Source organism: Poecile atricapillus, chromosome Z (genome assembly GCF_030490865.1).
Source record: "Poecile atricapillus isolate bPoeAtr1 chromosome Z, bPoeAtr1.hap1, whole genome shotgun sequence".
Taxonomy (NCBI): domain Eukaryota; kingdom Metazoa; phylum Chordata; class Aves; order Passeriformes; family Paridae; genus Poecile; species Poecile atricapillus.
Window position 1 is genome coordinate 59508639 of NC_081289.1, and position 24466 is coordinate 59533104.

Sequence of the window (24466 nt, forward strand, 5' to 3'; positions counted from 1 at the left end):
ATGCTTGTGTCTCCATGAGCCCTGAAGAGGTGAAACACCACTACAGCTTTCTCCCAACAGCTGCAATTTTAGGTGATGCATAATTCTGTAGCTCACTAGCATAAGCAACTGGTACCTTTTAAAAAGGGAAACAAGTGCAAATACTTCCCATGTGTTTCACTTATACTTAGTTTGAGATGTGCGAGCCCATTGCTTCCAATTTAGAAATTCCTATGCAGAAAGTGTGGACTCTGATCCTTTGAAACCATCAGATAAATTCAAAGGTGAAGATCTTTGTCCCCAAGTCACCAAAAAATAGTAAAAAGCCCAAAATTAAACGAACTAAAGGAAGGCTACCACATCTTGTTCTATGACATGCTGACATTTATTTCTATTTCTAAAAATAAACAAATGAAAAAGTCATCTTCAGACAGAACAGGACTAAGGCATTATCACAGTCCAGACCTTAACATAAAGATTAAAAATTTATCTCAAACTAAGCACAAAAAATACTATTAACTGCTTCTAACATATAACATATTTCTTTATGTTATGCCCTAACATTCTAGAACTGTACCTGTAGTGATTGTAACCAGAAGACCACTGTAAATTGAGGAGTTAGTGATCCACACAACAGTTAACCTGAGCAGGTGATGCCTGTGCTGCTCTGTGCTACACTTCTGTCACTGTGCCATCACAGCTGTGCTGTGCTGTGCTGTGCTGTGCTGTGCTGTGCTGTGCTGTGCTGTGCTGTGCTGTGCTGTGCTGTGTATCCCTGGCTGCAGAACCTCAGCAGTGCAGTGTGTATCCCTGGCTGCAGGAGAACCTCAGCAGTGCAGTGTGTCTCCCTGGCTGCAGGAGAACCTCAGCAGTGCAGTGTGTCTCCCTGGCTGCAGAACCTCAGCAGTGCAGTGTGTCTCCCTGGCTGCAGGAGAACCTCAGCAGTGCAGTGTGTCTCCCTGGCTGCAGAACCTCAGCAGTGCAGTGTGTCTCCCTGGCTGCAGGAGAACCTCAGCAGTGCAGTGTGTCTCCCTGGCTGCAGGAGAAGCTCAGCAGTGCAGTGCGACTCCCTGGCTGCAGGAGAACCATAGTCCACCCAGGGAAACACAGGAGCTTGTGGGCAGCTACTCAGTACGGGGATTCTATTTAGGCAGAAAGGGAGGAAGAAGTCCTGAAGTGAACATCACTTTTTTTTTTTTTTTTTTTTTTTTTTTTTTTTTTTTTACATTTGGATTTATTACTAGAACTGTTTTCAAAAAATCCTGTAAAATCTCAAAAGACCTTCTCCTTTACAGTCTTAGTTCCAATAAATGGCATTTTTAAGTGGTGTTCTACAGTGCAACTGCCCTCATTATGATGATAATGAACCAGCACTTGCAGCTGCAACACAGTAACCAAGATACCCTATGCTCCAGCTGAAAGGACAGTCTTTAAAAATAAAATGTTTCTACTAATATTTCTGGTGTTAATAATACTTTATCCAGACCACGTCATTGTTAACTTACCATTTTATATTTTGAAAAATTTCTAATATATGTCTTAAAATTAAAGGTGAAAGCGTAATTTTTTGACTAAGCTTCAGGTGCAGCCAATACTTCTAACATTCATTATGTTGAATAAAGCTGCTTAAGAGTGAACTAACTGCACAGCTTTTTAAAAATACACCATTCCTAATATTTCCATGTTTCTGATAGTATTTTTAAGAGCTACATACCTAATATATGAAAATCTTTAATAATGCCACTATTTCTTTCTCATATGACCGCAAACTGCAACTTTCACCTCCTTTTTAACATTTAACAGAAGCATCTACCTAAAAGAACGACTGACTGTCATCCAAGTCACTAAAAGTTTGTTATGGAAAATCATTTACAGTGATGTCCAGATCAGGCAGAAAGGTTCTCAGTGCAATCTACTCTCTCTTAAGTAATTCCAAACATAGCTAGTCAATTAGATAATAAAATATACACATCATTCTCACACACTAAGTGCCTTTTATGAAGGAGTTCACAAATCCTGGTGACTGAAAAGACTTGCATGTTTAGGAGAAGCAACAGTGTAAGAGAATTAAGAAGGTTTAAATGTAAAAGTTCTAAAGTCAAATTTAGTTCTTACATCTCTATAAATTCTGATGAAGCCACAGACTAAAGGGAAATACTCCAGATGTCTAGTAAACAAAGATCAGGCACTAAGACATAAAACTCCCATAATAATTCCAGCAACTTCTATCTTCTGTAAGTGATTATCACTTAGGTGTTGAGAGAAGTCTTGGGTACTTTTTTGTTCCCAACTCTGACACTACCACTGATTGTTTTAATTCTTTTTATTTTTACCTTCTGTATAAACAGGTACAGCTAGCAATTATTTTTCTTTATCTCAGATGCTTGAAGATATATGCTCCTATCTTAAGGGAAACACACTGTCTATGAAAAGTCTTTCTCCTCATCTGCATAGTAATTAAGCAGTACTCAGGGTGCTATCAGACAGCACACAAGAACAGGGCTACAAGGCAACCAGGGAACAACTGCAAGAGGCTGGAGTGCTGGACTGGAAAGTTAATGCAGAGTTTTTTCATGAAAACTTTTCCATCCAGTTCAAATTGCTTTTACAGGCTGTGATTCTGAATTCCTAGTTTCTTTTCATAAAAGGGATATTTTATAAAAGATGGACAGTCAAAATACAGAAGTATCAAACAATGAAGGAAGAAAACCTTGCAGAATATAAAAAACACTACAACGCCTTGAGTGCTCACTGTCAGACAAACCACAGCTCCAGCGAACAGATCTCTGTTAATTTTCTAAATGACACATTCAAGAAACAAAAGCCAAATAAAAGGAATCATCAGTTCAGCATTTAAGAAGAACACATTTGGTAGTATATTTTTAAATGAAATCTCCTCCTCCAATAAAAGTGCCATGTTGCAATCTAGCTACGTCTATTCACAGTACTCCACATTGATCATCTCATTCTTCTCCTGCAAAAAAACTCCAGAGGACACACAATGCCAGTGTAATCAACATTTAAATGAATTCACCAGACATTGTCCAATCTTGTAAAGACTAGGGAAGATATAACAATAAGCAGTGCAGAAACTGTCTTAACTATCCTGTATGGATGAGTTGCCTAAAAGTGTCTATCTCAAAGTTGTAAATGAAATAAATTAATAGAGAGATAATGGAGATAAACAGCACTTACAGGCTTATCCAGCTGATGCTGAGTCTCCTCATCTTCTGTATCATTCATTATAAGGTGAAGGCACTTAGCAGGATTGGTATGCAAGATGATTATTCACTTATACATTTCATCCATATCCTGGTGTTTATTCTGTCTCATCACAGAAGATAATCTAGAACACATCTATTTTTCATTTTAAATATGAACTGTTTTTTGGGTTTTTTTTAAATTTGTTGTTCAAAACAATAGTTATAGATTTTGTAGTCATATTTTAAGATGAAAAATGGATATACATCAAAACGACTGATATAATTCATCCACCAAGATCCCTGTAACTAAACTCTCACCGAGCAAATAAAAATTCCAAAAAAGAGGATTACATTTTGCATACAAATCTTGAAAGCCCAGAGGATCCATCTGATTGCACCAGAGAAATGGATGCTATCTAGCTTTCAGGATCTTTAGTCTTTATTATCCCTCAGTGAAATATACAGAGCTACTAGTTCCATTTAGAGAGCTGCTAACTGTATTGCAGAGGAGCAAAGAAAGTCAAGTTTCAAACTCTGTAAGACTCATAAATCAGTATCAACTCCTTATACTATACCCTGGCATAAATGGGAAAAGTGCTTTCTTACATTAGAAGTATATAGAAAGAAAATACTCCACTTTAGAAATATGCACGGTATGCTGAGACTGCCATTCTTCATACTAACACTATTCCCCTCTGGTCCTTTTAGAATTTATTTTCTTATCTGTAGTCTTACAGTTGAATTGTAAATTTCTGAAAGGAAGTATCTGTATTTATCACTTGTTCAGTACCTAAAATGAAATCAAGTTCCTATTCCATGGCTGTTCCAAGCCCACAACATATTTGCACAAGGGAGACTTCTAAATCTCTACCTTAAGTGACATATTTGCAAAACAGATGAACAATTTTTTGTTTCATTATAAAGAGAACTAAAGTTTAGGTTATGTGATGACACAACACAAAGGAAACAGACATTTCTAGTGTTTAAAACTGAAAATGTTTCTCTCATTCATTAGGGACAGAAGAGTCAGTTATCACATGCCATGCAAAATATCCATAGAATATCCAGAGAGAAATCTTGTCTTACACAATAGCAATTCACAGTTTAAACTTTGGAAGTCTAATCTTGAGCCTTCAACAATTTTACATGAACACATAAAATTTACCAAGAGCAAGAGCTGGATTGTCCACGTGGAATTGGTAATACATAGGAACTGGGGAATAAGAAGCCAGAGAGCAGCCTCACAGAAAGGGACCTGGAAGTCCTGGTCAATGGCAAGCTGAATATGAGTCAGCAGTGCTCTGGCAGCCAGGAGGGTCACCGGTGTCCTGGGGGCATCAGGCACAGCATCGCCAGCCAGGCAAGGGAGGGGATTGTCCTGCTCTGCTCTGCTCTGAGGCAGCCTCACCTTGAGCCCCGAGAGCAGTTTTAGATGCCTCAAAGGATATAAAGCTCTTATATAAAGCTCATCCAAATGAGGTCTATTAGATGCTGAAGGGTCTGGAAGGGAAGCCATATGAGGACTGGCTGAGGTCACTTGGTTTGTTGGGCCTGGGGAGGAGGAGACTGAGGGAAGACTTAATTGCAGTTGCTACAACTTCTCCAGAAGGGTAAGGGCAGGTGCTGACCACTGCTCTCTGTTGAACAGTGATAGGACAGGAGGAAATGGAATAAAGCTGCATCTGAGGAAATTCAGGTTGGACACTAGGAAGAGGTGCTTCGCTGAGGAAGTGGTCAATCACTGGAACAATCTCCCTTGGGAAGTGGTTGTAGCACCAAGCCTGCCAGAGTCCAAGAAGAGTCTGGAAAATACTCATGGTCATATGATTAAATTTTTGGTGGTCTTGCAAGGATCAGAGAGTTGGACTCAGTGATCCTTATGGGTCCTTTCCAACTTGATATACTCTGTGATGCTATGATTCTGTGATTCCATTCTACAGATTCCATCTGTGAATATGACAGATTTTTTTTTCCCTTACATTGTTTTGTGATTTTTCTCTAGAAGATGAAAAGCCAGTATCTGTAATGAATTATGCTCTTAAACTAGGAGAGCTATTTGGAGAATAAATACATGTAGTACATGATTAAAAACCATACAGAAAACATCATAAATAGCAAAATGTATATTATCTTTGTTTAATCTATTGGTTTTATTAAATTCTGCTTAGACACTGAGAAAGAAGAGGCTAAACTAGCCAAAGAGGATTAACACCGTAAGAAAGAACAAGAAGGATTAATTTAAAAATGCTCAGGAAAAAAAAAAAAAAAAAATTGTTTCAGAAGATAATATTAATCTATAGTTTGGCAAGCTGGTAGCTTGAATCACTGAAAAAGAAGTAATTGCCTCCTTGGCTTCGAGTGCTACATCTGTTTAATTGACTATCCTCTGTCCTTTGTCATTTCAAAAATTCTAAACACATAATTAAATAGTTTCTAGCAGCCAAGCTTATCTATTCCTCAGAAGATATCAGGTAGCTTTATGTGTTTTTACATCTTATGCAGACAAAACAATGGCAATGTGTTTGGTAAGACAGCTGTGCAGCAAATAATAGGTATTTTTCATCAGTGAATAGACAGCCTCATAGTTAAGGGAAATTCTGTTGTACATCAATCAGTTCAGGTGGAATCAGCTATCCGTTTCCTTGCTTCATTACCATCTCCCATGTGCTGAGGTACTGCTACCTAAAATGTTCTTAGAAAGAATCACTGAACCATATAGCTTGCACACAGTGCACACACTACAGCAGTGAGCTGACTGTTTGGCAAAGTTATAGACTGTGCAAGAGCATCAGTGTTGGCTTATATATGTTCTTATAACATTTATGCCTAATACTGATTTAAAACACAATATTTGTGATTCTCATATAGCACAGTGATGGATGCATAAATAAGTTCAGATCAGCAGCTAAAAATATTTTTGCCACTAGCTGTCCCTTAAATTGAGATTGGCCTCATTAACATTGATATTAATTTCCTATCAAGAATAGTTTGTATACATCAAGTTTATTGTGGTATTTATTTTCGCAATTTCACTGTTTGTCCCAGTTGATCTGTTTCTGCTAACTAGATATGATAAAAAAGTCCTTGGTCCTATGCAGAGCTTTTCTCAATGTTCACAAAGAAGGTTTTACAAAGAAGGTTTAGCATTGTGATCTCCATTGCTACCAACAGAGAAATTTCCACACAGATAAGTCAAATGCCTTTTAAAGTATGCTCTACACACAGCTCAGAGAGATAAGCTAACAGGACTCAAGTCTCAGTCCTGTGCAATATTAAGACAGCTAGGCTCTCTCCCCTAGAGATGGAAAAAGCCAAAATCACCTGGCTAATTACAAGTAACTGCAGACAACCAATAATTCTTGAATAATCCAGTTTCAAGCCCCCTGAATTATTAGATTCATAGATTTCTTGTAAGCCTCTAAAGTAATTAAAGCCTGACAGAGAAGCTAAGTGATCTTCAGCTGAAATCCTATGAATAGATTAGCTTGAGAACATAATGTATGATGACTATTAATGTACTATTTTGCTGTTCGAGCAGCAAGCGTCATTCAGCAAAACCTTACCCAAATTGTACATGTAATAGATTCACATCATCTTTACAAAGCTAAAGCTAATGTTAGAAGAAAGCACCAAAAAATGTGATTTAATCTCTTCCTATACCAATGACACAAGATGCAGTAATTGAGAGAACACAGCCAGATACTTGAAGGCCCCAAGGGATGAAGATCTGTGAGTCTCCTAAATTAGGGAACTAAGCACTTTCTGATGAGGGCAGTCTAGTAACAGGAATATGAACTTGTTACTTTTCCACCATTTTTAAACAAAGACTCTCCATAATTTGGAAAGAAATTTTAAGATTTAAGGGCTTCTAGAATTATCAAACTACTGTTAATTTTGTATGTTTTAAGACAAAATACCCTTGGGAACATACTATAGTGTCTAGAGGAAGTTAAACATCCTTGAAATTACCTGGAATCTCTCCATTGCCCATGCAAGAAGCAGAAACCATTTATTAGGCTCATATTTAAACTGTAAGTGTTGAGCAAAAAATATTTATATCCTAACCATTGGACTCTATTGTAAAGGAATGTTCACTAACTCATCCTTGTGTCTGAGCTCATTAAAACCCTCATCACTTAATCAGAAAATAAGAGATTGTTTATTCTAATTCAACTTGGAATCAACCTAAGAATTTATTTTTAATAATCACAGTCACTGGATTTCTGTCAGTCACTAAGACTGAAGCCTCCGTCTGAGCCATTAAGTACAATTAAGCTCAAGTGTGAATTTGATGCAATTTGACAAGAATAATATCCATCTTTGCCCAAATTCTTGGGCATTTTTTTTTTTCTACTTTCTGCATCAATTTTATGTAAATTTTTAGTGTACATTTTTAAAGAAAGTACAATTCCTGAGATGTCTGTTCAAAAAAACCCCATAATTTTTAGCAAGACTATGAGGCTAGAGCCACTTTGGACCACAGTATACACAGATCAGTGCTTAGCTTTGTCACAGCTCTTTCTCTTGAGGAGTATTTTTTGCTGAGCATCTGTTACAGAGCTTTCACAATGTAGAATCCAGGACCTGAGACATGAATGAGTAGCAGCATCTGCTTATATTACCAACAGCAGCATACACAACTAATGCCTTAAGGGAATGTGTTTTGTTCTCCTAATTTTATATTCCTGCCTGCCTGGACCTGCAACTTCGCACTCCATGGAGCCACATCATCCATATTCCTTCCCCCTCTCCCAAGAGAATCTGATGCCAAGTGGGGCCAACATGGTCCATCTGCCCAAGAAGGAGCGAAGAAAAATAAAAAAGCTAAGCTTCACAAAAGTGCAGCAGAAAACCATCACAGCTCTGGATTCTGTTTTGAGCACTTGTTCCACATCTATGTTATGATGTCTCTTCAGTGAAAGTAACCAGTTGATCACTGAGACCAACATCTGACTCACTTCTCTGTTTTAGTCACGAATTCTATATCCTCACATGACTTCTCTTTGCTATTCTAAACATCTCCAAACCTTTTCTTCCTTTGCCATTTGGAGGTCCTGATGGTATTTCCTAAGTCTTGGTATCATTAAGACTAGTCAGGTTTACTTTCATGTTAAGAAACTTTCTTTAAGGAACTTGTATCTTTTTGTAGACAGCAAAAGATTAGGGGGAATCTCATTTCTAAACATAAAATGCAAACATTATGTAGTTCAAATTTAAAAATCAAAAATACCCATTTCAATTAGCATAAATGTTCAAAGAATTCTTCATGCCTATGCAAGAAACTATCACTTCTGATATAATAGCTATGGTTCTGAAAATATGCAGGTGATGAAATATTTCTAAATTTCCATTAGAAACTTAGATCACAATGGCAGTTTAATGAAAGACTAGAATTAACCTCACTGAAATGCAAAATTATACTAGAAGACTCTTTATATTACACTAACAATGAAGTGAGATTATATAAGCTTTTGAGACAGGATACTGTTGGGTCCAATTTTTCAGCTGTGCCTTGCAAAGATGAGGAAAAAAACTATTATATCTCTGGTGCACTGCTAAGAAGCACAGCGTACATATAGTTAAAGTGAATAGGAACAATAAGTCAGCATGATGGAACTTGTCAGGAAAGAAAAGCTAGGAAATGTGGAGGTCTACAAAATTAAAATATATATTTCACCCCTGAAATGATCTTTGGACTCATGCATTATATTAAAAAAAAAAAAGAAAACAACCAAAAAAAAAAAAAAAAAACATATAAAAGAGAGGCAAAATAACGGAGAGCAACATAAGTGATAGAATTTGCAACCACAGTAATTTGAACCAAGCCCTGGGAAACTTCAAAAGGTTTCAAGAGCTTTGTAAAACTTCTGCAGAAATTCAAAAATAATCTGACTTCTGTTCTTTCTTCTGACACTATTACAGTTTCAGATGTGCATCCCATATATTCAGTTAACACCAACTGAGGGAAAATTTAAGCCAACTGACCTCTATGACCTCAGAAGATTTCTCACTATATCATCCTATTATCTCCCAATAATCCTATAAAGCATCTCTCTTATTTGCAACATAAGAAGAAAGTTACTAGACTGGCGATTCATCAAGTGTAGCACCATGCTGCTGCCAATGGCCAGGATCACCTTCTGTAAGAGGAAATTCTGCTCCTAACAGATACAGAATACACTGTAGGTGTGGAGGCCCCTCCATGGCTATGGATAGATTTACCTTGTAAATTGAGAGGATTCAGAAGAATAATTGCATTTTTTATTAGAATTAACAATATTTACATTCTCCATATAGAGAACAAACATGGTTTCAGTTTAATTCATTTTTCTATATCCTTGATTCCTTCTTGAACTAAGTTGAATAGCTCATTATGTACTATGTAAAAGGAGGATCATTGTATCAGTTTGGGTGGGTTTTTTCGTTGTTGTTAAAAATTTGTTCTTTTTTAAATTTTTTGCAAGGAAAGAAGCATCTAAAGTCTCCTGGCATGGTTGGTCAATCTTTGGTCAGTATGCTGCTCCTCTTTTCTTTGTAATAATGATGAGCCCAGATCTGTTAATGTATGCATGCAACTATTGTCCTATTTGGATGCTAAATTCTCATTTATCTAATATGAAATAGGAAGAAAAACATTCAAAGATTTCATTCTTTGAATTTTAGAAGTTCAAGAAAAATAATAATTAATAACATTTGTAATTCATCCCACTGAAAGTAATTTGAGACAGATATCTGAGTTACAAACTGCAAAACCAAAGAAATAAAAAGATCTCAACTACTAATAACAATGAACAGCCTAGAGCAATTAATGATTTTTTTAATGACAAATAGAGGGAGTTTGACTATAATTTTAATCCCTCTGTCATACTTTTCTTTCATATTTAATAGATTAGGACCATTTGCTGTTTTTTAGTTACAGCTCTAAAGACGTATTAGGATATGACAAGATCCAAGAAGCCATACTAATTCATCTTGTAAATATTCCTTTAGAATTTCTGACTTTTATCATCAGTTTAATGAAGCCTAATGGATCTGTTATTATTCCTTCCCTTCAATGGGGTGATAAGAATAAAATATAATTAAGTGTGTTTGAAATAAAGGAACAAAAGCTGACAACGTGGGAGAAGAAGAGATAGATACAGCAATACTACATGAATGAGAGGTCAGGGAAGCTGCAAATAGCTTTTCTGTAGGCACTCTAAACACAGTCATTCTGTGATTCCAAAGCTTATTCATAAGCTTTCTGCAGCCTTCTAAACTGGTTATGTGCCCAACTGAGTTATGAACAAAATGAAACAACCTGGGTGAACCCAGTAAATTCATTTTTAAGAGAATATCAAGTCATATTTTACTGAAAGTAAGCTAGTTGTATGAAGAAATAATTGTGAAGATGATGTTCATTTTCTGCACGTTGCGACTATGACTGTGTTTTATTTAAATTAAGGTGACCTTACATGCAAAAAGATGTCTGATTAGTTCCCAGTAAGAAGAGAAAAATTTATGTTAAATATCTGCTTTCAAGAGGCTTCTTGTCTGTATTTGTTGTTTGTTTTGCTTTGGTTTTTTTTATAACTTTGCTATATTAATTATGCATTGGGTAGAGGAAAAAACCTTAATTTGAAGAAAAATTATAAACAAGATAAGGATGCATATGCAAACCATGCATTTTTTTGAAAAAACAACTTTTTGCAGTGTCAGTATTTTTCTTGGAAGTTATTCTACAATGAGAAGTTTCTACATTGAACATTTTTAGGCATTTCATGAAAATGTTTTCCTTTTTTATTAAAAAACCTGAAAAATTCAGTTTGGATTTGTATGACAAATGGGAAAAAAAAATATCTTGGAACTCTACCACAAATAGATAATCAAAATATTTGATTTTATTTTTCATATTTTTGTATAAGGAAAAAGCATTTAAATTACTTCATAAATAACATGATATTTCCCTTTCTTATCTAACACTAGAAAACCCAGCATATATCTTGTGTTACACATTTCTGATTAATAAAAGAAATAATAGGTTTTATCACAAACCTATGACTTCCCATCAAAGTAGTACAGCTTACAAAAAACCCCATGAAAATTCATAATATGCTCTCTTTGTTTCTCAAGTGAAGTATGATATTTAATTATTTTATAACTTAACATCCTACAGTAAAATTACTTAGTATAGTTTCAGCACAGTCAAAAATGAGAATGGGTTTATAAATCAAGGGTTTGTATATGAAGCAACAAGGAAGACAAAATTAAGTATTTTTATTTTGAAAGATGATAATGAACCTGATCAGGAGATACATAGGAAAGGAATTGGTTTTCTCCTTGGACACTTTTAGCTGTACTACTTGTTAAAGAGATGACAATATCTGGAGGTAGATCAGAAGGTATATTATTCTTTGCTGAGATGTTGTTTCAGCTCATCAATAAGATCAATGAAATGCACAAGAGAGAAATTTATTTAGTCTTTTGCATTCTAAAAAAGCAAAAGCTACCCAATTCCCCACACTGTTTTCTCCCTACAACACCCCTTGAAATTTTTTCTAGATTTTTGCATTGCACATTGCTCCTTTAGTGATTAGCTCCTTTGGTTTATCATTTCCACTATAGAGGATCTACACTTTTCCTTGAAGCCTAAGGGAATTCTACAAATAGAGTACAACTGAAAGTGCTGAGCAGCATGAGCAGTGAGATGAATCTCTGCATACAACTAAGTTGCCTAATTTTTTTCTACAAAGCAAGAATTTGAAATAAAATAGAATGCCATTTATATTTCTACTTCATGCTTCATAAGTAGTTTTTTTTTTGTCAGAAACAGACTATCAGTATGTAATTAATGTCATTTTTCTGGAAAACATTGCTAAATTTCTTTTACTCATTTTCCTTTCTAATACATGGATAACTAAATTTAGTCCAGTTTTTTCCACTGTCATACTAAACTCAATATAGTACCAAAAATAGTTTTTCAGCACCTTTTGTCTATTTCCTGCTTTCATGGATAAATGGCATAAAGGAGAGCATCAGGGTGGAGAGCATCAGGGTGGACAATGATGCCTTCATGACTTGGTTTGTATGAGTTGAATATATGGCACCACAGCAGGACTCTAGGGCTGTCCTATGCAAGGATAATTGAACATTTGGCAAAGAAAAAATTATGCAACTCCTCCTTCCCTCCCTTTCACAGCGTTGTGGAGCCACATGGTTGTTCAAGCTTGTTATGCACAATCCTGTTGTTGTTACAGGAAGAACTATTCCATAAGAAGATTAGATATTAGCTTAAGCTGCCTTGATACAACTGAATAAGCATGAGCCTGCAGATATACAAATGCTAAATCTACTGGCATTATAATTTCTTAAGCATTTAGAAACCTCCGAGCTTTTCTAGATGGTAAAGCATCCTACTACACATAAATCTATTTCACAGACATACTAAATCTGTTTATTTTGAACAGAAGCAGCATTGTTCAAGCTAAGTTATAGTGTAATAAACAGATTAGGGCATTAGGCAATACAATTATTAAAAGAGTAAAATCCTTAAAATGAGGAAAAGAAATGAATGTGAAATCCTCTGTCAAACAAAAAATGCAAGGAAATTCAAATTAAAATGCAAGAAAATTCAAATTAAATCTAGCTCAAAATAATTTACCTTTGGCATCATACATCAGTAATTCAGGTACCAGTTCAGAAAGCAAATAACACTTCAGGTTGAATGAAACTACCATATTTTTTGAGCCAGTGTGGATTTTCAAATTAATCTGTAGTCATGTATTTAGGGCACATTGTTAAAGAATTGTTCATTACAGCAAAGTAGAGACAGGAACTTTTAAGACTGCAACTTGTTCCTGGAAATCTGAATGCATTTCATTATTTTTTCAATTGCGCTCAATAGCTTGTGGGAGAATTGGCTCATTGAAAATAATGCAAATGGGCTATATGTAACATTTTCTTCCACCAGCAAAGATAAAATTCACAGGGAAAAGGTTCCTCCACTATCTCTCTTTATAAGAGTTCAACTAATAGAAGGTTAGGTCCTATGATGGACCTTGACACAGAACTGTGTTACATAACTTTTATCATTTGGATCAATCCCATCTCTTCTGACATCAATTTTATCAATTGCTATTACAGAGGAAAATATTGCATCAAGAGTCAAAAAAAGTCAGTGATCCTTTCTGAGGAGTTTTCTTTACTATAATATAAAGGTGACTATAGCTGTGTTTCTAGCAACGTGTATCAGTATTTTCATACTGAAGTACAAAGCCTGAAGACTAAGAACTTGAAGTGGTTCAATTTTTCATAAGAAAAGATTTTGCAGATACTACTAAAACCTGCAGAAGCAAGGTTGGGGGTGGGAATGTGGACTGCTTTCAAAAACTTCTGAAAATCTAGCTATTTATAGTGTCTTCCAATCAAGAGGACTTTACAGCTTCCCTGATTAACTTCAGAAGATTGTGCCAAAAAAACAAACCAGTAAATTTTCTTACATCTAAGTTTCTATCACTTTCTAAACTTCACCAATAATAAAAATCAAGTTGAATGCTGAGAAAACATAAAATATTCAGGTTATAAGATAAGGACAAGAAGCTCAGGCATCCTATTTAAGCACTTTCAAAAGAGTATAACCTGCTGGCAGATATATGTCTCAAGAATACATGTACCCACCTCTGGCCAAGAAAGAACTAAAGAAAGAACTTTGTCTCAGTGGTAGAAGTATCAGGCCTTAAGAAACTTAACAAAACAATTTGGTGAATATTCATGGGAAACAAGAATATATAATTTTCTCGTAGTTACACTATTATGCAAATATTTGGAAATATGTGTTCAAATCATGTTTTAACTCAAAACAACATCTTTGTAATATTTAGCCTGTGTTGTCACATAAATGGGTAATATCACAGCATGCTGTTCAGATAGCACGGAAGTCAGCTCTAAAGGCGATAACTTTTCATATGTATTTGGATTCTCAGACTTTCCTGCTATCTGTGGACACAGATGCTCAGAGTAAATAAATCACACCAACAGACTCTAGACTGCAGTATACGGTCAGGGTCAAATGTTCTCCGGCCACTGTCAGAGACAAAATACTAGACTATTTGGAACCTTGGTCTCTCTTAGGGGAATTTCTTATACTGTTACCCCTGAGTTCAATTTTGAAGTGTTATCTTCAAATGAGAACATTATCTTCTAGGTTTGACTACTCTATAGCATTCTATAGCACTGAAGTATTTCCAACACCTTCAATGGATTAGAAAGAATTGATTGATGATATTTCATACATTTGAGACAAACCTGGGGAATTAAGAGATAACTACAGTAGGGTTTTTCTGATCTTTCATTTAAAAAAAAATAAAATAATGAGTTCTTTCCTGGAAGACTGAAACTGAAAGTGTGGAACTTTCACTGAACTACTTCTGTGTCAGTAAGTCAGGTAGCATGCTTGTTATTCAAGATTTGCTGTCCCCAGCCCTCCTAACCCAGAGCATCAACAAACATATTTAGCATTCAGTTTTCCACCTTTACCTTATATTATACATAAAACTGAATACCAGGAATGAAAGAATCAAATATATCCATAGTAAGTTATACTAATTCTTTCTCATTTTCTCATGCTAGCCTTGTGGTTTCACAGCATTTTTTCTTCTCTTTATCTCATTGTTCTGTGGCGTGGAAAACTTCTGTATACTTTTGACAGTGCTAGTTGCTGGGAAACAGACTGCAACAATTATCCTTTCACTAGTTCAGTTTTCAAAAACGGAGTTTAAGAGAAAATTCTTGAGATTCACTCTGCTACTGTGCACTACTCTTTTTTCTCTTGCTTACACATGTCATATTTTAGAAACAACTTTGGATTTCGTAAATCAGGAGGGGTCTACTTAAAGTCAGTGTTACTCATTTGTAGAGAACAAGCTTGCATTGGCTTTATTGGTTTACATTTCAACTACCTTGAGATCCTATAAAGGGCAGAAATATGCAGCACTTAATGCTTTAGAATACGTGTTTTATCTTTCAAGTGAGTAAATCCTTTACGGAGACAGCTAACATAAGACTAACATAAGTAAGAGAATAGAACTGATAAAAGAAACTGAGAAATTAAGGCAAGGGAGAAAAACTAGCTCAAAATAAGCTATTTCACTGTGCAAAGTGTGAAACAATTTTGCAATGTACCTTGTTCCTTTCAGACCACTGAATGCTCTCCTTGATCATGGCAACAATAAGAAGCACTGGGTTTTGCCAGTAACTAAACATAACATGGGGCAAGATTTCTTGTTTAAGAGTGCCATGAGGTCAAACATTTCTGAAAAGGTATTGCTGAATTTAATATAGATTGATATTAATCAATCCTAGAATTCTAGGAGGGTTGCATGGAATTATTAAATACTTTAAATACTTTTTTAGCATAATTTCTGAAGGCTTTAGTTAGTTTTATCTCTATTAAAATTTCTAGGGCACTTCAACAAAATGTAGTGATTGATTGTCAAAAGACAAGACTTGTACTTCAGGAAAGCTGCAAAGGAAAGCAGTCAGGAAAGACTCCCTGAGAATTGCTTTGTTTCATAGATTTCCTTAACACATGTTATTTCCAGCTTTTCCAAAGCATTTATCATTGCCAAATTTAACAAGGACTTGGGCAAAGAGTTTCCATATAGTCCTTTACCAGTTCTATGAATCTCTGTGTAGGCTAAACCCATAAATTTCTTCAAATTACATTAAATTCTACTTGTGCAGAAGAATTTATTTTCTTTTTTTTAGGGATTTCTAGGCAGGCAAAATTTGGTATTGTCTTCTTTCTTTTTATAGCTTCCTCTGCAGTCTTCTCTAGCGAAGTTTTGCCTTCATGTCTTACTCAACTGTTCTAAGCCACAATAATCCATGCTCAATGAAAAGAGCAGGTCTCTTTTCTAGCCACAAATAACTTACTGACTTGGTAGACAATAGGAGAGCAATGGATATTGTCTACTTTAACTTCAGTGAATATTTTAAGTTTCTCCCTCAAGACTGTCACCCTGAGAATTAAACCTTCTGATCTTGTTTTCATAGTCTCTAGCCACTTTCCCAGGAAAGTAACTATAAACATAGATGTTTATACATTCTACTAAAGAAATGTCTTTTGATGGATGTTTCTCACTACCAGTGTGATTGGGAAGGTGGTAACCTAACCATCCAATCCCTGGTCATTGTCGAGAATCTATAAATACTGAAACCACAGAATAAATCACTCTCTTTTTCCTATCACACATTGAGCTGTGTCTGTGTGAATCATTTCGTGTCCAACAGCAACATGAAACCATCACAGAGAACTGCTGAAGTATGGGCTGGATGAGCAGACAGGTGAACTGAACAAAAAACTGAATGTCCAGGCTCAGTGGGTTGTGATCAAATCTTAGCTGGAAGACAATAGTGAGTGGGGGTCTACAAAGGGTCCAGTCCCTCATAACACCTTCACTAATGATCTGAATGATAGGACAGTGTTCCTTCTGCAAATTTGCAGGTGACACAAAACTGGGAGAAATGGCTGTTATGCCAAAGGGTCATGCTGTCATTCAGCTCAACAGCCTGGAGAAATGGCCTGACAGGAACCTCATGAAGCTCAAAAAGAAGTGCACTAGTATATGTCACACACCAATCATCTGGAAACCATCATTTGTTAAACAGCTTGGCAGAAAAGGTAGGCAACATGACTATAACCCAACAACACACACTTGCAGCAGAGAAGGTTAACGGTATCCTGGGCCAGAGCAGATGATTGTGGACAGCAGATTGATGGAGGTTATCCTTCCCCTCTACTCAGCCCTGGTGAGGACACAGCTGGAGTGTTGTGCCCAGTTCTGGGCTCCTCACTACAAGGCATGGACATACTGTAGACACATCAGTGAAGGCATGAAGGCTGAAAAGGAACTGAAACTTCTCTCCTGTAAGGAATGGCTGAGAGAGCTCAGCCTGTTCAGGTTAGGGAAGAGAAGTCTCAGGGTAATTTGATCAATACCTCAATATCAAGTACAATTTGTTCAAGGGAGTGTGTTAGACAGAGTCAAGGTCCTTTCAGTTGTGCCCAGTGACAGGACCTGAGGCAATGGGGCACAAACACTGAAGGTTTCCTCTGAATATAAGGAAACAATTTTTTTACCGTAAAGGTGACTGGGTACAGGCACAGGTGGATTCTTCATCCTTAGAGATAATAATAATAAAAAAAAACAACTGGACATAATAATACACAGTCAGCTTTGGATGGACCTGCTCAAGTAGAGCTGTTGGAACAGATGAACTCAGGGGTCCCTTCCAACATCAACTGTTCTGAAAATCTATGATTCTGTAATGCAGACTTGTGACTGAAGCCCAGTGAAGGTTCAGAATTCAATAAAAGTGCTCAAAGCATTAAAGAAATAAGGCAGCAACATCCTACATCAAATTGAAATGTTAATAGCATCAGACTTATCTTTGGCTGACTCTATTAATCCTCCATTTAAATGAATATTAAATCCAGTAAAATAAAGTTCTTTTCCACATACCAATAGCAACACTTACTTGTTTGGCATTATGCTGTGTGCAAACTCTGCTAATAAAAATGCCTTCATATAAACACTCACATGAATTTGCTGCTTGGCATATTCATAGGAAATCACCATACCAAATTATCAAATTGCTTCTCCATTTAGATACAAACAAAAGATCAAGCCTTTTTATTTAAATTAATCTTTGTACTTTATAAGAGTAACATTGTTACTTTGTAACATTGTTGACAACTCATCCTAATGCTATGGGCTTCATCATAACTAGTAGAAATTTAAAGCTGAGAAATATAATCAGCAATTATAGATAATGTATTAAGATAATTTTTCTCTCCCACTTCAACCAACTGAAGCTCTCCCAGAAAAAGGTATGGCTCATCCAGTCAGAAGAAGAGATGCTCACTGTTAATGCTGTTCTACGAGTTGTTTGAACAGGTAGTTGTGACTAAGAAGTAATTTCCACTAGAAAGACAGAAGCATATAAAATGATCAAGGTAATGAAAGCACATTATTCAAAATCCTTCACAAAAACAAGATACAGTTAACTTAATTTTATGAATATTTTCAGTGCTTTTAACAGCACCTGGATAAGGAGCAGCTGTGAAGATAAAACATTATTCCACAATGCTTTATGATCATAAATCTCATTTGTGTGTTCCCACTCTCATTTAATTTTACATCAGTTCAGGCAATGGGACTGCATATTTCCATGAACTGCATTCTGTTCATCAGGCAATCTTTAGGAGGGAAATACTATCAGTGTATGAGAAGAGTTACCGGTATGAAAAAAGTAAGCATAATAGAGTTTTATTCTTTGGGGAATAATGGAGAATAAAAATAACATAGTAATTATTTGAGGAATATAAAAATAACAGCTCCACTTATGGGCAGCAGAGAGATTTTAGTCATAATGTATGTGGTGTGGTGTGTTATTCTGTATTATTAGCCCTGCATGGCACTGCTAAAGAGAAATGGTGGAAAGTCAGGACAAATATAACAGGAACTGTAGTATTTGTAATTCCCTCCTCAACATCTGTTGCATAAAATGTAATTTGCTTATTTGTACAAGCTGTGCTTCTTTAGAGACAATCTCCAAATCCTTTTTTTGGATGTACCTGCCCTAATTTTTACAACTGAATGTGGCCCAAAATAGTTTGCATTTTGGTTTCACGTAACTTTAAGATACCGCAGTGTGCAAACTGTTGATTTAAATTACATAAAACACAAAGCAACATGGGTATGAATGACCAGAGAGTCTGAAAAAAAATAATTCAAACAGGATTTTTGTTGGGTTTGTTTTTGTTGGTTTTTTTTCTGAGAGTCAGAGCTCTCAAATCACCAGGAAGAATATTAAGGAAAGCAGTTAATAAGTAGTTAAAGGAATCGTAATGCATATGAACATATGTTGTTTTACCTAATTTTGATCAACTTAAAAGTAAAAATATCTTTATTCTTTCAGTTGGGTTTAACACACCATCTGGTTTAATTATTCCTTAGGTAGCACACCATAAAGTTAATAGTAACAGTATTGTTAAGCCAATCAGAAAGAACATTTCTGATGTGATTTTTCACCAAGGATGTTTCTCTTAAACCCATTGACTATAAGGTCAATGTAATAAGCTTTTGCATAAGGATTATGTTACTGCCAGTACTTGACAGATGTTAGTTGCGAATAATCACCTCTCAATTGACTCAAATCTGCTTACTAAGTAAAAGAATTTAATCATAATCTAAAGTGCTCCTTTAATCTAGAATTTTGGGCAAATTTTTAATTTAAAAATTGTTGAGAAGCTATAACAATATTAAAACCACAAAATCCTACAGGATTGTCTACTAAAAGGAAATAAACTGGAGTTTATAAAAGTCACATTGATTAAAGAATTCTAAAGCTAATCTCAGACCCCATTTCAGCTTCTGAAGCCTTCAGAAGCCCAGTGAGCCTTCTGAAATCCACTTCTTTGATCAACTAGGCAAGTGAAATATGGAGTGCTCATTACTCATTGTAATACCAGAGGGACAGCAGAGATTTAGGGATTCACTTCAACATCTTTGAGTTGAAAAGTGACTTCCATCAGTTTTGCATAATCCCAATTTTAGGATGTTTAGTGAAGTTCACCATTCCACGCCTGCTGACTTTTAACAAACTTAATTATTTAAAATTTTAGCTAAAATTGCTACATGCTGTTTATCTTCAGAAAAAGAATGCTGTAACAAATTCTTAAAAACCCAAATGCTTTCTTATGGCCCCAGAAACCTGTTTTTGAACTGATCAGAAAAAGATAAGAAGGGGCTATAGAACAGAATTTCATCTCAACAAGTTTAAAAGAATTACCTTATTAAACACACAATATGCTATTCTCAATACCAAAAGAAAGGAAGATGATCTAGAATATATTACATGAGTGTTTGATATTCTCATCATGATAACATGTATTTCCATTTAAAAATTTAGTATTATATGTTCTCATTCTCTATTCCACCTATACGTGTGATGAAAAAATTGTACATGGTGATCACGAATTAATAAAACAGATATCAGTCATGCTGAGAAAAAAGACCATATTAAAACAATTTAACATCACAGTTAATCATTTTCCCAATTTCTATGCTTTGCCCACTGTCACATTATACAATTTATGGCATAGTACTGCCATTCTAAATCACACCAGTTACAGTGGAATGCAGTGACCCCAGGAAATACATAAGGCAAAAAAATAACTTCTCAACGGCCACACTAAACGGAGTTAATGGAAATAAAATTTAATTTACTAAATACCCCTAAATCTCATTCAACCCCAGACTCCCTGATCAGAAAACAGCTTGTGAATGGAGGGCTTTAGAGACAAGTGTCCTATAGCCCTGCCCTTAGATTACCCTAAGTACACATTTGCAGCTACCTCTGTGAATATTGGGCTGAACAAATGGTTGATGCAACCAAGTAAATTTGCTCCTGTGCTTCAACATAAATAAAGAGCCAAACTAAACAGAACTGTAACCCATAAAATGATAAATAAATTACATCAAGACAACTTTGGGTACGTAAACATGCCTTCTGAACAGAAGAAATGCTACACAAAAGACAGGGATCTCTCCCACGACTCATTTGGGGAAGTCCTACAGATTAGAACATAATATATTGATGAACAGAAGTCATTCCACCTATAATTCAAAACTTGAACTTAAAAAGTTTTATCAGACAGTCCAAGGGACCATCTGACTAACTTGTCAGAAATATCAGGAGATGAAGACAGCAATCCATAGGTAATTCCATGATTTAGTGAAGATTTATTGGATGGAGTAATCTCAGCCACATGATCCTACACATTCTTATGCCAGCCACAGCACTCAAGGAAGCTATCTGTCTGAAACCAATCTGACCAAAAGAGTCAGCAGATAAACAGAAGTCTCCATGAGATCTCTTCAAGTAATCAAATCAAGTGCCTTGGTATCACAGGCTCCTATATAATAAAATCCTGTTTATAAATCAATTAAATTCCACTTCCACTTAATCCTGAGCACTTTTTTTGTTTTTTTTTTTTTTTAATGTCTTTTGTTCTTTATTCTTCCAATGTACTTTATATCTCTCAGTTGTTTGACTAAACAAGTTAAGCAATTTTCAACTTCATTTCTACAAGGGACATTCCATTCTTTAGAATATCCTATCATTTTTCTCCCTAGTTCAGTATCAGTTTCTGAATAAGGGAAATTACACATGGCTTTGTTAATCAAGTCTAAGCAATGCTGTCTATAGTGACCTTAAAACTTCTAATTCACCATGGGGTCACACATCTTTTTCACAATTCCAGTAATGATTCACAGCTCTCCTGCAACTCACCACCATGCCAAGGATCCCTGTTGCTGGAAGATGATAGACTGTGGGAAATATAAAAGGTAGAAAATGATCTTTCATTTTACTGCAGAAATTCATGCTGATAATTAAGAAACAGAATCATAGAATAGTTAGGGTTGGAAGAGCTCTGGTGTGAACTTCTTTTCCCAGCCCCTGCCAAGGTATGGTCACCTAGAGCAGGTGAGACAGGAATGTGTCCAAATGGGTTTGGAATGCCTTCAGAGAGGGAGACTCCACAACCTCCCTGGGCAGCCCGTTCCAGTGCTCTGCCACACTCAGTGTGAAGTTGCCCCTCACGTTGAGATGAAGCTTCTTGTGTTTCAGTTTATTGCCATTGCTCCTCATCCTGTTGCTGGCACCACAAAGACGAGTCTGGCGCATCCTCTTGGCACCTGTCTTTGAGATATTTGCATGTATTGATGAGATCCCCTCTTAGTCTCACCTTCTCCAGACTAAACAGGCGCAGCTCCCAGTGTCTCCTCGTAACCAAGATGCTCCAGGCCCCTCATCATCTTTGTGGCCTCTGCTGGACCCTCTCCTGTAGGTCCTTGTCTTTCTTGAACTGTGGAGACCAGAACTGAACACTAACTGAATACTCGAGATGTGGCCACACTAGGACCAAGTGGAGAAGCAGCATCACCTCCCAACATCTCCTCAAAGAATCTCATACCATGCTGTACTTGATCTAACTGTAGTTGATCCCATTCTATTCTCAGTCTTCACTAATCATCTTTTGGTGTTACACTTTTTCTTATAGATAACATATCAGTACAATTTTAATATTCAAGCTAAAGGAGACAGGTTCACCCTAAATGAATTTGCATTCATTCAAGCATTAGATTCAATGCATTCTTTGATATTGTTTAGACTCTATGCTTCAGTACAAAAGATCCCAGGCTCATACTGCAGCAAATGCCATGATCAAATGATTTGTTCTAAACTAGGGAAACCAGCAAAACAACAAATTCTACATACAGAGACTATTGCAACAGCTATCTGATTTTACATGTAAAAAAAAAAATTTTAATACTTTCCATTTAGTAGGAAGCAGCTGTACTCTTAACTTTACTATGTGGAAAACAGGAGGGGAACCAGCTGTTTAAAAAATCGTAACATTTGTAGTGAAAAACGGCTTCAGCTTTGGGGATAATTGATGTTGCCAGTAGATTGTTTGAAAATTACCAGCATAGCATAATACATAATTTGTATAATACATAAAATGTATTAAAATTCAGTAGATTTTAAAGTAATTATCAATGTAAAAACAATTATTAACTCTCAGTCTGTTCACACATATTAGTGGTCAAGAATACAGAATTGCAGCTTAAAATAAATTCTTCAGTCACTCACTGGTAGCTGTGGCTAGAAGCTACCTAAATATATCAGGAAAGTCTTGTAAAAGGGAGCCTTGAAGTATAAACAGAAAGTTACCACTTTATTCCTTTCTATCATTATTTCTTTTTCATTGCAAGTTCTAATAACTTGATCAATTAAACATTATACCAAAATTATTACAGGCTTTTCACCATCAGTTTTCTAAGTGAATAATTACATATTTGAGGAACAAAAGACACACTGGGATTCAGTGAAGATTAAGCCTTACCCTATTCTTTTTGTTCACATGTCAATCCAGTAAAAGAAAATATCGGTAACTTTTCTTCTATTTCAGTAAGTGTACTGTTCTTCGAAAACGAGGTCAAATCAATTATTTTCCTGCAGAGAATCTGACACAATATTTTCTAATTAGTGAAGTGCCTGTTTTTCTGTAAACACAGTTACAAGACCTAGATGTCAAGTTTTAACGTGCATGTGCAGAAATGTACATTTATGTAACTGAGAAAGATTGGTCATTTGATTATAACCGCTGGCCAGGCGCTGAAAGTACTAAACCATACAACAGTTTGACATCTCAGTTCTGGACATGCTCTCAGCTGTTGGCTAAAATCTGATCACCTTTTTTAAGCAAAATATTCAGTAAAGTAGTAAAAAACCCTTCTGTCTACCACCAGCTGTCAGCTGGGCTTCAGACCAGACCACTAGCCTGAGACAGCACCTGTGGCTCTGCTGGATGACCTCTGCATTATTGGGAAATGGAAGACAGTCATATCAATTCTAATAGACTTGGCACCTTTGATATAGCTGATCTCCAAATACTCCTACTTTCATCTCAAAGAGAGTTGCAGACAGCAAACATTAACAGCCTGAAAGGACTCAGGCCATTTTCCTCAAACCATAAACTCAGGAAAATACAGGCATTCCTTTTCTCTACCATCTTCAGACTCTCATAGTGGTTGCACTCCTTCTATTTACTTTTCATCAGTATCTAGATATCCTAAGTGCAAGCAGCAGAAGCCACACACAGCATTCAACTCTACCTTGCACCAAGTATGTACGTAAACGAGTTCTGTAAAAAGCTCCTGTTTAGAGAGGCGGTGGTGAGAACTGAATCCAGGAAGGCCAAAAGCAATGCTTGAAGCATGACAGAAGCGCTCAAAAAAAACTTTCTCTGGAATCATTTCCATTTACAAATATTTTTGTGGCATTAAAACAGGTGACAGTTTTAACGATATATTTTCTTATTCATCTTTGGCTCAGATACTGTGAAATCAAAAATCATTCCTCTGGATTTCATCTGAGACTTACTGGAACTTATCAGGCATGGGTTGGTCCTGGTGAACTGGTCAGTCATTTCTCCAGATCTGCACTGCATGTATGAAAGGAGGAGGGAACCGTGATTTTATGTGGAAATAAAGCTTCAAAAGTGACAAAATTCAAAAGAACCAACTAAGCAATAAAAATGTATACAAGGATTAGTTCAAACTTTCAAAGGCCTACATTGGTCCATGAAAGTAACTTCTGTACTCATTACCATTCCAGGAAAACAATTATGTTAATAATTTTTTACAATGAAGTGTAAGCAACAAAAATTTTAT

The 24466-nt window shown here is 35.9% G+C and overlaps 1 protein-coding gene across 1 annotated transcript in view; it reads right to left on the bottom strand.

Annotated features, from left to right (window-relative positions):
* Positions 1 to 24466, bottom strand: part of LOC131572839 (chemokine-like protein TAFA-5) — a 403451-nt gene that overhangs the window by 364028 nt on the left and 14957 nt on the right. The window lies entirely within an intron of this gene.